This window comes from Balaenoptera physalus, assembly GCF_965194825.1.
Source record: "Balaenoptera physalus genome assembly, chromosome: 6".
Lineage (NCBI taxonomy): Eukaryota > Metazoa > Chordata > Mammalia > Artiodactyla > Balaenopteridae > Balaenoptera > Balaenoptera physalus.
In genome coordinates, this window is record NC_138885.1 from 73,045,499 (window position 1) to 73,063,282 (window position 17,784).

Consider the following 17,784-nt stretch of genomic DNA (forward strand, 5'->3'; position numbering starts at 1 on the left):
TGCAGAAAACTATAAGACACTGATGAAAGAAATTAAAGATGATACAAACAGATGGAGAGATATACCATGTCCTTGGATTGGAAGAATCAGCATTGTGAAAATGACTCTACTACCCAAAGCAATCTACAGATTCAATGCATCCCTATCAAACTACCAATGGTATTTTTCACAGAACTAGAACAAAAATTTCACAATTTGTATGGAAACACAAAAGATGCCAAATGGCCAAAACAATCTTGAGAAAGAAAAATGGAGCTAGAGGAATCAGGCTCCCGGACTTCACAGTATACTACAAAGCTAGAGTAATCAAGACAGTATGGTACTGGCACAAAAACAGAAATATAGATCAATGGAACAGGATAGAAAGCCCAGAGATAAACCCATGCATATATGGTTACCTTATCTTTGATAAAGGAGGCAAGAATATACAGTGGAGAAAAGGCAGCCTGTTCAATAAGGGGTGCTGAGAGAACTGGACAGCTACATGTAAAAGAACACTCCCTAACACCATACACAAAAATAAACTCAAAGTGGATTAAAGACCTAAGTGTAAAGCCAGACACTATCAAACTCTTAGAGGAAAACATAGGCAGAACAGTCTATGACATAAATCACAGCAAGATCCTTTTTGACCTACCTCCTAGAGAAATGGAAATAAAAACAAAAATAAACAAATGGGACCTAATGAAACTTAAAAGCTCTTGCACAGCAAAGGAAACCATAAACAAGACTAAAAGACAACCCTCAGAATGGGAGAAAATATTTGCAAAAGAAGCAACTGACAAAGGATTAATCTCCAAAATTTACAAGCAGCTCATGCAGGTCAATATCAGAAAAACAAACAACCCAATCCAAAAATGGGCAGAAGGCCTAGACAGACATTTCTCCAAAGAAGATATACAGATTGCCAACAAACACATGAAAGAATGCTCAACATCATTAATCATTAGAGAAATGCAAATCAAAACCACAATGAGATATCATCTCACACCAGTCAGAATGGCCATCATCAAAAAACCTACAAACAATAAATGCTGGAGAGGGTGTGGATAAAAGGGAACCCTCTTGCACTGTTGGTGGTAATGTAAATTGATACAGCCACTATGGAGAACGGTATGGAGGTTCCTTAAAAAACTAAAAATAGAGCTACCATACGACCCAGCAATCCCACTACTGGGCATATACCCTGAGAAAACCATAATTCAAAAAGAGTCATGTACCACAATGTTCATTGCAGCTCTATTTATAATAGCGAGGACATGGAAACAAGCTAAGAGGCTAAGTGTCCATCAACAGATGAATGGATAAAGAAGATGTGGCACATATATACAATGGAATATTACTCAGCCTTAAAAAGAAACAAAATTGAGTTATTTGTAGTGAGGTGGATGGACCTAGAGTCTGTTATACAGAGTGAAGTAAGTCAGAAAGAGAAAAACCAATACTGTATGCCAACACATATCTATGGAATCTAAAAAAAAAAAAAAAAGGTCATGAGGAACCTATGGGCAAGACAGGAGTAAAAACGCAGACCTACTAGAAAATAGACTTGAGGATACGGGGAGGGGGGAAGGGTAACCTGGGACAAAGTGAGAGAGTGGCGTGGACATATATACACTACCAAATGTAAAATAGATAGCTAGTGGGAAGCAGCCACATAGCACAGGGAGATCAGCTTGGTGCTTTGTGACCACCTAGAGGGGTGGGAGGGGGAGGGTGGGAGGGAGGGAGATCCAAGGGGGAAAAGATATGGGGATATATATATATGTATAACTGATTCACTTTGTTATATAGCAGAAACTAACACACCATTGTAAAGCAATTATACTCCAATAAAGATGTTAAAAAAGAAAAGATATAATGCCTTATAGATTGAGCATATATTGTACAAAATAATTGTGCAGAATTACTTTGGCTAATTTGGCTTCTATATTAACACTGCGACCACTGTGCCTGAATGACCTTGAGTTTAAGAAAATTAGGAGCTTTAGTAATTAGTTGGTGGGCCCCATATCACATTAAGAGGTTCTATTAAAACCATGAAAAATAAATAAAATGTCAATCTCTATACTTACAAACCCAGGTCACGTCACTTAATTACACTGCTAGGCTATCATAACATTTTCAGAAAAGAAAAGAAAAAATCTTTTGAGCAAATCTGTCTTCAGGTTGTCAGTCAATATTTTTATTTCAAAGGGATAAATGCTTGCTGTAATCATTGTGTGATCTCTGCCAATATTAGATAACATTCTTCTTTCTTTTGAATAAGAAAACTCTTGGCTTATTGAGTTTTCTATGTACTAAATGATTCAAAGTCTTGGAAAGCACCTCATTGATTTTTGTTGAGTGAGGTTACTGGTTTAAACTTTGGAATGTAAGATTATTGTTGATGTTTAAGTGTTGAAATAGTCACTGTGAGGAAAGTTGAGGACAATTAAATGAAATTCTAATTGAAATTTAGGATGAATTGGTATTTACACAAGATACCAGTAATTCAGAGATAAATATAACAGACCATTTGTATCCTGATTTTTTTCTCAGCCATCTTGAAAAGAAGCATTTGCAATAAGAAGGCATTGATTTTTGTCTGTAAAGCGCTCTTCCCCAAATCATAGCAACTCCAAGATAAAAAGAAAATAAAGCCAAATCTTAAAGTATTTTTCATAAAGGGAGCAAGTGTTCTTTTTTAGTTATCCAACTCCAACAGAATTAGATTTTATGTAAAGATGTCAAAGAATTTTCCAGGTGTAAAATATTTTAGATAGCTATAAAGCAATAAAGTGGCAAATGAAAAATGAGACAAAATGAATTTATATATAAAATAGTTTATCATCAGTTATGCTAGCTGATATCTTGAAAATAGTATGTGATGTAATATATGATTTAGCTGCTAGTATGTGTGGCAATAAATTCAAGTCTAGAGTTATCCTTCAGTCATATAAAATATTGAACACAGCATATCATTTTAAAATGATGTGTAGTGCACCATGTAGAGAGCAAAATGACAATCTACGATAATACTTTCTGACCCCAGCTCTCTGACAAAGACACAATTTAACTTGTTTATTGACAAGGTAGATTATTATAGATTAGAGTGGTTCACAAAAGATGGCAGCTCCTATTCTTCTGCAGTAGTCCGACTGAGCTGTTCTTGAAAACCCTTCATCCGCGGAGCTCAGACCATTACTAGTAGGTACTCTTATGTCTAAACATTTGTCTTTTAACTTTTTATTTGCAAAGAATTTGGAATCTTAATTAGTATTCATCAGTTATTCCTAGGAGACATTCTAGCATATTCAAGTCATTTAAAAATGAGTCTCTAAGGCCTGGGAACTCTGATTAACCCCTCAGGAAAAACTCTGTTAGGCCACTTGGCCTCCAAAGCTCAACTCTGTCATTGCACAATTGACTCATATTTATGTCTTAAGTAAGGGGAACACATCAGTTAGCCTTTTCAGAACATTTTATTTTGTGAAGGTTGCTTTACCTCCGTTTGCTTCTGTCCTTCATGATTATAAATAAGAATATCACTGATTTTCGTCATTCCACTTGCTTTACAGAAGGCTTGATCTAATTCCTGTATTGTTTTGTTTTTCCAGAAAAGATCTATGTATATCAAATATAATTAAACACTTCTTTGTTATTAGAAACAGTTTGAAGAAAGGGTTTCATTGTGCTTAGGGGATATTGTGTTTTCTTAGAAATCCAAACCCTTTGAGTTCTCTTCATATGTTCCTGTGGAATATTTAGCAACTGAAATCGCCTTTATTTTAAGTGTCTTGAACAACAGATGGTGCCCCTAAAAAGACTAGTTTCATAGTCAAGTCATTTTGCAATAGCAACATCCTTGAATTGTATTCGAAGTAAACTTAGTGCTTGTGAGTATAGATCAGAAAACCAAATGAATCAGAAGACAGGAATGGAAGCTAATAAATAATAAATCTTACATTTAAATAATTTTATTGCTGTCTTAAATATAAAATCCTGGTCAGAATTATAGTGGTGGAATTTTGATATCTGTAAATTCATCCCCTGTCCACACACTTTGAGACCTGAACGAAAGCTTCCTGTGTGACTTCTTAAGGTAGATATGTCTTTAAGATCCTTGTGTGAATTTCCCTTAACTCTGCACCATCGGCTCTCCTGGATCTCAGGCTACCAGCCCACACTGCGGATTTTGGACTTGCCAACCTCCATAATGATGCGAGCCAATTCCTTATAAGAAATCTCTTCCTATGTTCACATCCTGTTGGTTCTGTTTCTTGGGAGAACCCCAACTAATACAAATTGATTCCTAGTTTGATTTAGAATATGATGGATTATGAAATATAGAGAGCAGGGAGTAGCAAAAATGTAGTGAGGAGATTGTGGCTTTACTCTATATCTGCAACTAACCACCTGTGTGATTCTGGGTGAGCCTCAATGGATTTGAAGCTTTTCCTGTATCAAAATGAGGAAATTCAAACAGATAAACTCTTATATCCTTTCCAGCTTTAACATAGATGACTATATCCCAGGATGCTCTTGGCCTTAGAGAGGCCTGTAGTTTCTCTGGTACTTCTTTCATCACTACCATCGTATCAAGAACTACAGGAAAAAATGCACAAAATGGGGGCATTTGTTGAATATAAAGGAATGAATATCTGTTATTAATGAATTTATGTAAAATGGCAAGGCCTATTCATCTTACCCCATACTCAATCAAAATCAAAATAATTAAGTACTCCATTCACAGACAATCAAATTCTTACTACAAGCAATTTCTTGTCCATGTTAGACATTTTGTTTTAATACCATTGATAGAGAGTTTAATAATTCTAAAAGAAAAAAGGACAAGACAATAAGTAAACCAACCTTCAAGAATGATGTCTCCCAGAAATGTGAGTTGAGACTCCCTGAGGCATCAAATAGAATGTTAATGGAAGACATGGCTCTAATTGCTGCTGTATCAGTGCCTTAGGCATTTCCTGATTCTTATTACATGTTTTACTGAATGGTTTTGTTAAGTGATTTCTTTCTTTTGCTTTCTTTCCCACCTTCCTTTTGGATCTTGCTTTTAAAAATCCCAATATTTTTTTCTGTTAACTTTTCTTATTTTGTTCTCATTGTTCCTAGATACTCTTTTATAATGAAATGGAAGTTAAGTTTTTAATTAGCTATGTACTTTTTATCTACACATCAGCTATTGTCATCAACACTATCATGTTCACTACCTTTACAGATTTTTGTGCATTTGCTGTGTGCTACTTTTGTAGACACCAAGTCGTTTATGGAGAAGATGCAATTTGTGAGGATTTTAAGATGAATATAGAGAACAAATAAATGAAGAATTATATTAAAATGAAGCAGGTTTTCCAGTTAAAAAAATTGTATGTTTTCCTTTATCATAGTTATGTAGGTGTTTAACACAAGTTTCAAAATGCAGATTTAAAAACCATTGCTACATTTTATGAGTTATCATTAAATTATTCTCAGACTATTGGCTGTACACTGTGCTCTTGGTCTAAAGGAATATAATTTGGTGGTCCAAATTGGTATAGTAAGTTCTGTCCCAGTTCTTTTATAGTGTTTTGTGCATTTGCATTTGCCACCAGCTATGCAAATCTCTGTCTAGAGTAACTGTTCATTCCTGTAGGACCCACTTATAGCCTCCCAGGGTCACCAGTAGTGGCCCCACGTGGTCTGCTTGTTAGGTCTTTTTGAGGCCTTTCCTCCTAGAGAAACTATACGTCATCTGTGATTGTTCAATAGTGAGATTTGGGTCTTGCATGCACTCAAACATATTCCTCCATTCTGCAACGTACAAAACCAAAAAAAAAAAAACAAAAAAAAACAAAACTACCCTTAAGTTTCTCGCTCTCACAATCAATTTAGTAAACGTTCTTCAGGAACCTGATGACATCGATTCACAAAAGAGATAAGTCCTTATCATTATATTTTCTGATTTCAGTAGTTTTTTGTCCCTCCACAACCTTGACTATCTTTCTGGTGACCAGAAGTTATAGAACTGCTATTTGTTTTTCCAGCATAAACTTTCCTTTTGATAGTGGCCCTAAGGCTAGAGACCAAAATCTGAGCATAATGTAGCACCAGAATTCACCTTAACACTTTGCTTTACTTTGATTTTAGCTATTGCAGACAAAAATAACCAAAGGGATTGTATATTTAGCTTGTTTGTCATGACTTTGCATTTTTTTATGTGTTCAGTGAACCAACTGCTTGCGTGTTGGGTCTATCATTTCTAAATTCCACTGGTGACTTTCACCTCTGTAAGTGATGGCGCAACTGCTGTTTCATGCTACAGGTAACTTGGGAGCTATCTCAGCAGTAAAGATTCATCAGTCCTTGCCCCCTCATCCTTTTCCCAAATAATGCTTTCACCACGCTTTAGTGAGTCAGAATTGTTCTAGAGAATGCCACTTCTGATGCAACTAAATTGTCCAAATTGATGCAGAAAAACATGTGACAAAATTCATCCTTTATTCATAATAGAATGAACTCCCAACAAACCAAAAAGGATATTTCTTCAATATGAAGACATGTAAAAAAAAAATAACTTGCACTCCTCTCCCCCAACCCTGCAATTAACTTCATACTTAATGGTCAAAGACTGAATGCTTTTCCTGTAAGATAGGGTGAGAGTGTTTACTCATATATCCAGTCAACATTTCTGATATAGTATTTTCCATTTCTAGCATTTTTTTTTAACAGCTTGCAACTGATTGCTAAAATGCTCTCTCTTCATGCATGTTGTCCACATTTTCCCCTGGAGCTGTTAGCATTTTATTAAAGTCCCTGTCTAATAATTCCAACCTTTGAGCCATCTCTGGGTCTTCTATAGAGAGACACTTTTCTATCCTGATCACAGGCCACATGTTCATGCTTCTTTGTGTGTCTCATAATGTTCGATTGCATAGAGGCGATTGTGCATAAAAGGATACTAGACACTGAAGTTAATACTTACCTCCTAAAAGAGCATGCTACTTCTTTGGCCACACTGCTAGAGTGGCAGCTAAGTTAATGTGGTCATCTGTTGTTGTTGAGCTGATCTGTTACTAATTAATTTTTTTTAGCTTTTGTTTGATTCAGTTCACCCCTGGCTTCAACATCTTAGGGTAGGATCAGGACTTTTCCTTCAATAATGTTTGAAGACAAAGCACTGGCAAGATTCCAGAAATTCCTTAGTGCTTTATAGGTGAGCCACCAGCTTTCCAAACTCTTGATGATTTTTTTCTCCTTTATATTCTGACTACCAGCTTTCTGAGTTGCTGGAGAATTATCTTTGTACCAGGTGAAGAACTATGGGAAATGGTTGGCATATGGGTTCAGATGCACTCTGTGGCTGGGGCTCCTTTGAATTTGCGTGTATAATTCCATGTGGCATTCCACCTTAAACACATCTGTTTACATTTGTCCTCATTCTTGACACTATGCCTGGGATAAAAGCAGCTGTGGTCTCTTTTCTCCTAAGAAGGGCTTTTTCATCTCTTGAATTAATTCATTTAGGTTTCTTTGTATCCTTATCCTCAGATTTCTTTTTTTTTTTTAAATTTTTATTGGAGTATAGTTCATTTACAATGTTAGTTTCAGGTGTACAGCAAAGTGAATACATATACATATATGTATACATATACATATATCCACTCTTTTTTTTAGATTCTTTTCCCATATAGGCCATTACAGAGTACTGAGTAGAGTTCCCTGTGCTATACAGCAGGTTCTTACTAGTTATCTATTTTATATATAGTAGTGTGTCTATGTCAATCCCAATCTCCCAATTTATCCCTCCCCCCGCTTATCCCCTGGTAACCATAAGTTTGTTTTCTACATCCATGACTGTACTTCTGTTTTTTAAATAAATTCACTTGTACTCCTTTTTTTAGATTCCACAAGTAAGCGATATCATATGATATTTGTCTTTCTGTGTCTGACTTACTTCACTCAGTATGACAATCTCTAGGTCCATCCATGTTGCTGCAAATGGCATTATTTTGTTCTTTTTTATGGCTGAGTAAGATTCCATTGTATATACGTACCACATCTTCTTTATCCGTTTCTCTGTTGATGGACACTTAGGTTGCTTCCATGTCCTGGCTATTGTAAATAGTGCTGCAATGAACATTGGGGTGCATGTATCTTTTTGAATTATGGTTTTCTCCAGGTGTATGCCCAGGAGTGGGATTGCTGGGTCATATGGTAGTTCTATTTTTAGTTTTTTAAGGAACCTCCATACTGTTCTCCATAGTGGCTGTACCAATTTACACTCCCACTGAAAGTGCAGGAGGGTTCCCTTTTCTCCACACCCTTTCCAGCATTTATTGTTTATAGATTTTTTTCATGGTGGCCATTCTGACCTGTGTAAGGTGATACCTCATTGTAGTTTTGATTTGCATTTCTCTAATAATTAGTGATGTTGAGCATCTTTTCATGTGCCACATTCAGATTTCTGATTCACTTAAAATTTTTGATTTTGCAGCTTATTTGGTTTGCTTTGGTTGTTAGGATGAGAGGATGGACTCTTTCAACTTCCTATAGTCTAACCAGACCTAATTTACTTATGTTCTCTCTCATCTTTCTATCTGGAGGAATGTGCATCAGACACTGTTATTTGTGTATTTCAGGGAGGAATTAAAGATCCTGTGACTGCTATATGGCTGATTTACTGTTTAAATAATTACCAGTTCTCGCAAATGTTATTTTTGTTCGCATCTTTTCAGTAATTAATTCATCAGCCAGGCTTTTGTGACTCAGGGGTGGCCTGGGAGACTACAGTTTTTCTACAAACAAAAGGCAGGCAGAGGACCTGGGGTGGGGGTCTGTCCCGGGAAGACCCCATAGGGTGTTGCTCAGTTACACTTGTACTTTCTGTTGCTTTTAACTAATACATAATGGTTCATGCTAGTTATACTTTTTTCTTATTTTTAATATACTATTATTTCACTTGCTAATTATCTTTGCATTTGCATCACTTTGCAATTGTTTAATTTTTGCATCCTTTTGTTTTGAGAAACATTTCCACATGCTTAGATGTCTAACTTTTTTTTTTCTTTTGGTCACATTTTCTTAAGTGTGATTCTTATAAACAATGTGTGGTTGTATTTTGTTTAAGGTTCATTACTGGAGACTTTGTCTTTAACCCATTTTTACTTATTGCCATAATTGAGTGTTTTAGCTGCTGTTTCCATATTGTTTATGTTTTCTATTTTTGCTTCACTTTTTGCCTCCATCCCACCACTGCTCCTCCTCCTTCTTTTTCTTCTTCTCTTTCATCTGTCTTTTGCTATGTGGACAACTTTTTTATTGTTGCTATGTTTGTTTCTCTTCGAATTATTTTCAAATTTTACATTGTTTTACATTTTACTAGTTTTTAACCTTTAATTTTAAAATATGCCTGACCCTATATTTTTATAATTGTTTAGGTTAAAAAAATGAAGCACTATTGCTTGACTGCTCAACTATAAAAGATGAATAACGCTAAGTATGTATATGACTTGGTCACAAGTTACAATAGCCATTTGATCTCAATAATTCTTGTAATTAGTACCAATTTTTCACAATTCCCACAGTAGTTGGCCTATAGTGTTAATTTTCAGCACTGTTAAGAGTTTCATCTTTTTCTGAATTTTCATAGCTATTTCTTTTGGAAACTGCACAAGGCTGATTCATGCATTACTAGCCAGGTGCCATCTTTCTGAATTTGCCTCTATTAAAATGTCTAATGGTGGTTGACAAAATGTAGAAAAGCTATTGGTTTTTATTTATCTTTTATTTAGCTAATTTACTGAACTGCCTTATTAATTAAAATGAGTTTTCGATTGATTATAATTATCTGATTATACAATTATATCATCTGGAAATAATGAAAATTTTGTATTCAGTTTTCCAGACTTACTTTTTCTAAATTATCTCTTCTGTCTTGTTTCACTGTTAGGTATGATTTGGCTGTTGGTTCAAAATACACAGTTGCTTTAGCAATCACTGCATTGTTTATAAATGTTCACAAACTAACTGTATAATAATCAGTTATTGAATATTTAGATTTTGCTAAATATCCACATCTATAGCTTCCCTATTCTTTTCTTCTTCTCTGATTGAACATTACCATTTCTAGCCATCTGGATTCTTTCTCTTTCAGGATTTCCCTAAATCACTAACCTGGCTCTGAGATAATGTTGTAACGTTTCTTAATACCTCAAGAATTAATATGAACCTAGTATTTTATACTCATTTAGGGTAGCTACATGCTTTCTTCTACTATAGCCTTACCTGACATGTTTCCATACTCTCCCTAAAATGCTTGTCCCACCCTTCTGTTTTATAGGTTGAAGCATATGAAGTTGTCCTTTATGAATAAAGGCATCTATGGAGAATCCCCCTTACCCTACAAATATGGGTTAATCTAATATAAGCAGTCCTACTACACAGGCTTTTAAAAATAGATTCCTGTGTATTGTGGGTACAGTTGACAAATAACTAACTAGTAGAATCAATACTGGTTCCCGGCCATGGTATTCTCCCAAGGTATCCTCCCTTGAATGGAGTTAGCCAGCATTGAATGTGATAGTGGTGACTCTGTTTGGACAATGGTTTGACTGCTTCTGACGCCCAGTCTCAGAAGAAAGCCAGAAGCACCCATTGGGTTCAGGTTCTACAAGCCTGTAATTGGTTACACCTGTGACTAAGGCTTATTTCTCTTTTAGTTTTGCCCACCCCTGTCCCCCTGTCCCCCAAGTCTCTTCATTGGCTTATTTCCACCAAGACTGATCTAGTAGAAGCTGGGGTTTAATTCATTATTCCTAAACCTAATCCCTTAGGAAATATGGTTGATTATGTCTAGCTTTCCCCTTCCTCACTAATAGGAGCTAATAGTTGCTTTCTAATAGAAGTCTCTTCTCTCACCAACCTGTTCTTCCTTGTTGGTTAAAAGGAAAGCAGTGTGATAGAGTGGAGTCAGCCCTCACAGGAAGTCCAATTTCTATTCTCTAATTCCAACTCAGTTTCTCACTTTTGGGGAAACCTTTGGCAAAAGCCAGCAGAAGATAAATGGGGTAAGGAAATATGTTATAAAGGAATACCTGGGAAAATCAAGGACATAATAATAGAGCATTTAAGTGAGGATAAATGGATAAATGTAAGGGCCCAGTAGAAGAAAGGAAGTCTTGGGGGCTTCCCTGGTGGCACAGTGGTTAAGAATCTGCCTGCCAGTGCAGGGGACATGGGTTCAAGTCCTGGTCCGGGAAGATCCCACACGCCGCGGAGCAACTAAGCTCGTGCACCACAGCTACTGAGCCTGCACTCTAGAGCCCGAGAGCCACAACTACTGAGCTCAAGTGCCACAACTACTGAAGCCCATGCGCCTAGAGCCTGTGCTCTGCAACAAGAGAAGCCACCACAATGAGAAGCCTGTGCACCGCAACAAAGAGTAGCCCCTGCTCACCACAGCTAGAGAAAGCCCCTGTGCAGCAACGAATACCCAACGCAGCCAAAAAAAAATTTACCTTCCTAAAAAAAAAAAGAAAGGAAGTCTTACTCTTTCCACAGATCGCAGAAGCAATATTAATTTTAGGAATTAATTTTGGATTTCTGTTGCATTACCTGAGTTAAATAATACCCAATGCTAAATTCTTTACTTCTTTTATTGATTATTTAATTTTACAGAAATCATAGTTAGAAACTTGGAAGCTGCTACTCTGAACCTAATTCTGGGCCATGAAGAAGACTTGGCTATTGAATTGGAAGTTCTAGAACTTGAGGCAGAAGGACTGCTGCCCTCTAAGTCCTCATGCAGTCCTGGAAGGGGCACCGCGGACAGAGAGAAGTGTCTTGGTTTTAGAAGGCAGATTCCATATAAAAGATAAGATGAGCATACTCCTGTAGCCTGAAAATATAGAAAGCAAAAAATCTTCAAAGTTTGAGTGCTATCAGAAACAAATTTCAAAATACAAAAGAAAAAGGTCCATGCGAGTTAAAAGAGATGGAAACAAATGAAGAAAGTGATGCTTCTGTTCACAGAACCTTCTGATGAGATTTAAAACATGTATAAAAGGCGAAGGAGGTGCATAACTAAAGACTCATGAAAAAAATCAGTGTAGTCCCATTAGAAGATTATCAGGGAGGCCAGTAGCTGAAATTTGCAAACAGGGGAAAGAGGGTCAGGGGGCAGAGGGTCAAGGGCTCAGTTTTCTTTGTGAACATGCCTGGTATGCTATCAGTTCCTATGCCATGGATGAGAGCTGTTCAAGGAATGTAAAGGCCACTTGGTTATGTGCAAGCATATCAGGGTATCACTCTAGGTCCTGTCTTCTACTTTCTTTTCCAAATCAGCTTTCTCTGCCCTATTTTTTTTTGTGTGGCTTAGTTGGATTCTGTCACTCTACTGTAAACCCTTAGATCAGTCCTTTGATAAGGCTGCTATATGGCTTATCCCCTCCTTTGCCCAGAAAGGTTTTTGTTTGTTTTTTTAAAAAAATATTTTGTAGTAAAATTTTCAATCATACAGAAAAGTAGAATTAATACACATATAACTACTACTTGCATATGGATATGATATTGTTTCCTTTTTATATACAGCAAGGGCTAAACTACTTTAAAGTAAATTGTAGATCTGGGAGAATTTGCCTAAACATTGTAGTATACATTTCTAAATTTTAAAAAAGCACATTCTCCTACATAGCCACGTATTCAAATTTCTCCCCATTTTCTCCCAGAATATCTAATTGTATTTTTAAAATCAAGATATAATTAATGACTGTGTATTACATGTAAATCTCTTAAATTATATCTCTTAAATTCCTTTTAATCTATAGTAGTTCTCCTCCTTCCTCCCTCCACCCTGCCCCAATATTGTCTTTTCCAAGAGAGGCCAATTTTCTTATAGAAAATTTCATATTCTGATTTTGTCAGACTTTTCCTCATGATATTCATTATTCTCTAGTCCCTGTATTTCTTCATAACTGAAAGTTAGATGTTAAAAGCTTGATTAGGGTTAGTTTAAACATTTTTGGCTGCTATAGGTACATCATATCAGGAGGCACTTGATGTCTAGTTATCTCACCTGGGTATTGATTTTTGGAAATCTCTTGGCTCCTAGAGCTTTCTGTAGATTTCTGTGTTCTGTAGCTTGAGGTCACTTTTGCTCGTCCCTGTCTGTGCCCCAGCTGTTGGAGCTTGGACCCAGGTGTGATGTCATGAGACATGCACATTCTGTCCCCAGCCTGTCACTCTCCTTGGGTAATCCCATCCACTCTTATGAACTCAATAACCAACCCTGAAAAGCCGTTGAATGATTGATTTTCTATAGAAGATAAAATCGGAATGTCATTCAGGGTAGATTAAATTCAGTTTAGCTTAGAGGTGAAAGACTCCGCATTTATTGTACCTAAGCTGCTGTTCTTGTGTTATTTAGCTTACAATTGGAAATGCCTATTAGATGGGGAATGCAGACTAAGGTTTCTTGCTGGCATCTATTTCTATAGCTAAAGAAAAATGTATACAGTCCAGCTCTCCAACGTTCCAGCTTCACGAGTCCCTGTTAAAACTGTAGTTTGTAGTAGCTACCTGTCAGCACATTGATCCTCTGCTAGTGATAGCCAAAGGAACAACAGAAACTATGTGGCAAAGAGCACGCGTCTTTTTGATAATTTACAGTATGGTATTAAATAAATAAAAGAGTACAATGGAAAGTACATCCCCAGCTTTATTCTCTCTGAACTTTCACATCTGTGGCACACATACATTCATGAAAAATCTGCTTGTGATAGCCTCTGATATGTAACTATGGAAAATTAAATTATAGTTACTGAAGATGTATGTTTGCATTTGCAGCTTTACATTGGCAGAGTGGCATAGATGTGCAGGGCAAATATTCTAGCATCACAGGTATAAAGTCAGGAAGGAGAACTTTTTATACTCTGTCAGCCAAAAAAACCCACAGGAGACTGCAAATAAGAAAGGAGTTCATTTAGAGTCTTAAGAATTGCAATTCAGGAGACACAGATTTGAGTAAAACTGAAAATGTTCTGGCGAAGAAAGAGTCAGGGGCTTGTAAAGGCAAAGCCATGAGCTTGTACTCTGAAACAAGAAAAGAAATATTTGTCCTTAAGGGATGGTTGTCATGAGTTGTTTTAGGGTAAGGGTCTGATAAGTATCTTGAGTTTCTGGCAGTTGTTCTGGATGCCTTCATTAGGACAATAAGTGGTCAAAGGTTAAATTCCATCCAGGCTGAGATGTGCATAAGTTACACTTCCTAAATGGCCTCCTGGCTCCGTTCTAGAGCGTACTCTTAGCAATACCAATTCCATATTGATTTTCCTTTCACAACTCCTGTTAATTTACTAAAATGTTGACAAACTTACTTCTCTCAGCATTATAATGTGTGACCCATTGTGTTTTATGCTAAGAATAAAAACTTCACCTATTATTCCCATTCTCTTTTACTCTGATTCTCATTTTGTCTAAATCAGCGCTGGTAAACTTCTTCTGTAAAGAGTAGCATAGTAAACATTTTAGGTAGTATGGGCCACATCGTTACAGTCACAACTGCTTGACATCGCTGTTGTAGCACTAAAGCAGCCATAGACGATACGTACATGAGTGAGCTTGGCTGTGCTCCAATAAAGCTTTATTTATAGACATTAAAATTTTAATTTCTTTAGTTTTCACAGGTCATTAAACATTATCTTTCTTTGTATTTTTAAAAAGATTTATAATGTGAAAATTATTCTTAGCTCACAGGCCGTACGAAAACAAAAATAGGCAGGCTGGATTTGGTCTGTGTAGTTTGCCAACTCTTGGGCCGAATCTTTTGTTTTTAATCCCTACCTATTTTTCTCTCCACTTTTTTCCCCCCTCCCTTCCTCTTCCTCTCACACACATGTACAATGTTGAACAATTATTATTGTGATTTATAGTAGCAAACATGTTTGGTCTTCTTTTGGTCCCTGGCACATAGCTCCTATGCAATTTCCTACACATCGAAAGTTGTCTTTTATTAAGTTGATGAGGTGACTTTTGGAAGCCCCTAGATAACCTAAGGATGGGGGCTGATTGCCAGGGGAACTAACCATATGATTACAGGCTTATAACTTTTAGTCTCACCCCCTCACTCCTGGGAGGCAAAGGGACTGGAGATTGAATTCAGTCACCAATGGCCAATGATTTAATCAATCATACCTGTCTGATGAAGCCTCCATAAAAACCCAAAAGGTCAGGGTTCAGAGAGCATCCAGAGAGCACACAGAGATGTGGGGAGAGTGGCACTCAAGGAGAGAGCACGGAAGCTCTGCGCCCTTTCCCCATACCTTACCCTATGCATCTCTTCTATCTGGCTGTTCCTGTGTCACATCCTTTTATAATAAACTGATAATCTAGGAAGTAAAATGTTTCTCTGAGTTTTGTGAGCCTCTCTAGCAAATTAATCAAACCTGAGGAAGAGGTCTTTGGAACCTCTGATCTATAGCCAGTAGGTCAGAAGCCCAGGTGAAAACCTGGACTCGTGACTGGCATCTGAAGTGGGGTGAGGATGGGAGAAGCACAAGCTTGTAGGACTGAGTCCTTAATCTGTGGGAAATGACGCTATCTCTAGGTAGATAGTGTCAGAAATGAGATGAATTGTAGAACACTCAGCTCATGTCCTACAATTCCACTTGCTTGGTGGTGTCTGGAAAAAAATCCCCACACTGGAACTGGGTGCAAAATTGTAAATGACAACTCATCCAGATATTCATTTCCCCTCAAAAATATAAATACAACCTGTTAATATAAAAAGAAATGATGAATAAATGTAGTAATTGTCAGTAATCTCTTTATTACTGCAAATTTTACTGTTATTGCTTTTATATTTAAATATTGATTATAAAGATCTGACTCAAGGTTAAATTGTGTCCTCCATGATACGGTTTTTCTACATGCATGCTTACAGATTAGACTGCCTTAATCAATTAATAAAATCAACAAGTATTGTTAGTTTAATTTTTCTTCCATCAAATGTTAGTCACAATTAATTAATCATTAAATCTCATCTGTACTTATAAGCAATGATCCAGACTGTTTTAACTTCCATCAGATTTCATTAGAAGCAAATTTCACAAAGAGACACTGCATCCAAATATCCATCCAACTAATTTCTGTGGTGGGTTTAAACTTATTCACAATTCCTTTGATACTTTTCCCATTGAGATGTGGGATTTATGTCCTCTTCCCTTGAATATGGACTGACTTAGTCACTCACTTACAACCAAGGAATGCAACAGATGTGTGATGCTGTGTAATTTCCAAGGTTAAGTCTGAAAAGGCCAAGTCGCTTTTGTCTGGTTTTCTTGGGATTCTCATTTTGGGGGAAAGGTCCTCCTGTAAGAAGTCCAATCACTCTGAGGCTGTCATGCTGGAGAGTCCATGAGTGGATGTTCTGGTTGACAACCCACTTCTATGCAAGAGCCAGCATCAGCTGACAGCCATGTGAGTTGATCTATCTTGGATGTCCAACACAGTTGAGATTCAGATGACTACAGCCCCAGCCAAAATCTGACTATAACCACATGACACTACAAGTGAGAACTGCCTAGCTGAGCCCTATAAAATCTGAGCAAAATAAAAATTTTTTTTAGCTGCTAAACTTAAGGGTAATTTTTTATGCTGTAATAGTAGCCAGAACAATATCCTTAAAGTAATTTAATGTAGCAGTTATGAGTCTGGACTCAAGCATTTCTCAGTCCCATCATATAATGCCTGTTTGAACTTCAGAAAGTTAATCAACACCTCTAAGTTTTACTTTACTCATTTAAAATGGGGATAATTATAGGACCTAGCTCAGCGTTGTGTGAGGATTAAACTAGAACATGCTTGTGGAGTGCCTGATAGATGGTAAATAAATATTAGCTATGACTGTTAAACACACACACACACACACACACACACACAGATAACTACACGATATTAACTTCAAACAGTTCTGTGTTTCTAGGTTTTAAAGTAGATCAAGAAGACCAACTGGGAAATTCAGTTTTTATAGGTCAGGAATTCTGAAATGGCTGGATTTCTGGGTGGATTGGCTTGGTGTCTCTCATGAGATTGCAGTCCAAACACAGCAGGGATGTCAGTCATTTGAAGGCTTGCCTGGGCTGAAGGATTTACTTGCATGGTCACTCCTGTGGTTGATAGCAGGAAACCTTGGCTCTTCATCATGTGGGCTTCCTCATGACATGGCAGCTGACTTTCTCCAGAGCAAGCGATCCCAGAGAGAGAGGCAGATCCACAATATTCCTATGACCTAGTCTTGGAGGAACATACCTGCTGTATTCTGTGGGTCACACAGACCAATCCTCATACAATGTGAGAGGGGACTCCATGGGGGCAAGAGTGCCAGGCAGCGAGGCTCACTGGGGGCTGTCTTGGAGGCTGGCTACTGTGGAGGTCACACTGTAACAGAACACTCTCCGTAATCATGGAGATCTCTAAAACACTGTGCTCCCCACTGTGCGAAACTTCATCTTTATAAGTTGGGGTGTTTACGTTAACTGAAAATAAATAATTCAGATTTCTGAAGGTGAATTACTCAAAGGGAATTTTAAAAAATTAGTAAAGTGCCACTTTTTTCCTTTTCTCTGTTCATAAGGAAGTGAACTACTATAGAACAAATTAATTTACTCATTCTTTAATTCTACAAGTAATGAGTAAGGGTGTTTGTTAAATTGTTAATGATGGGCCTGTTTCCCTAAAATCAGTGTCATATAGAACTTCTTATGAAAGTTCTATCAAGCATACTATGCAGTGTGTCTAAGAGTGGCC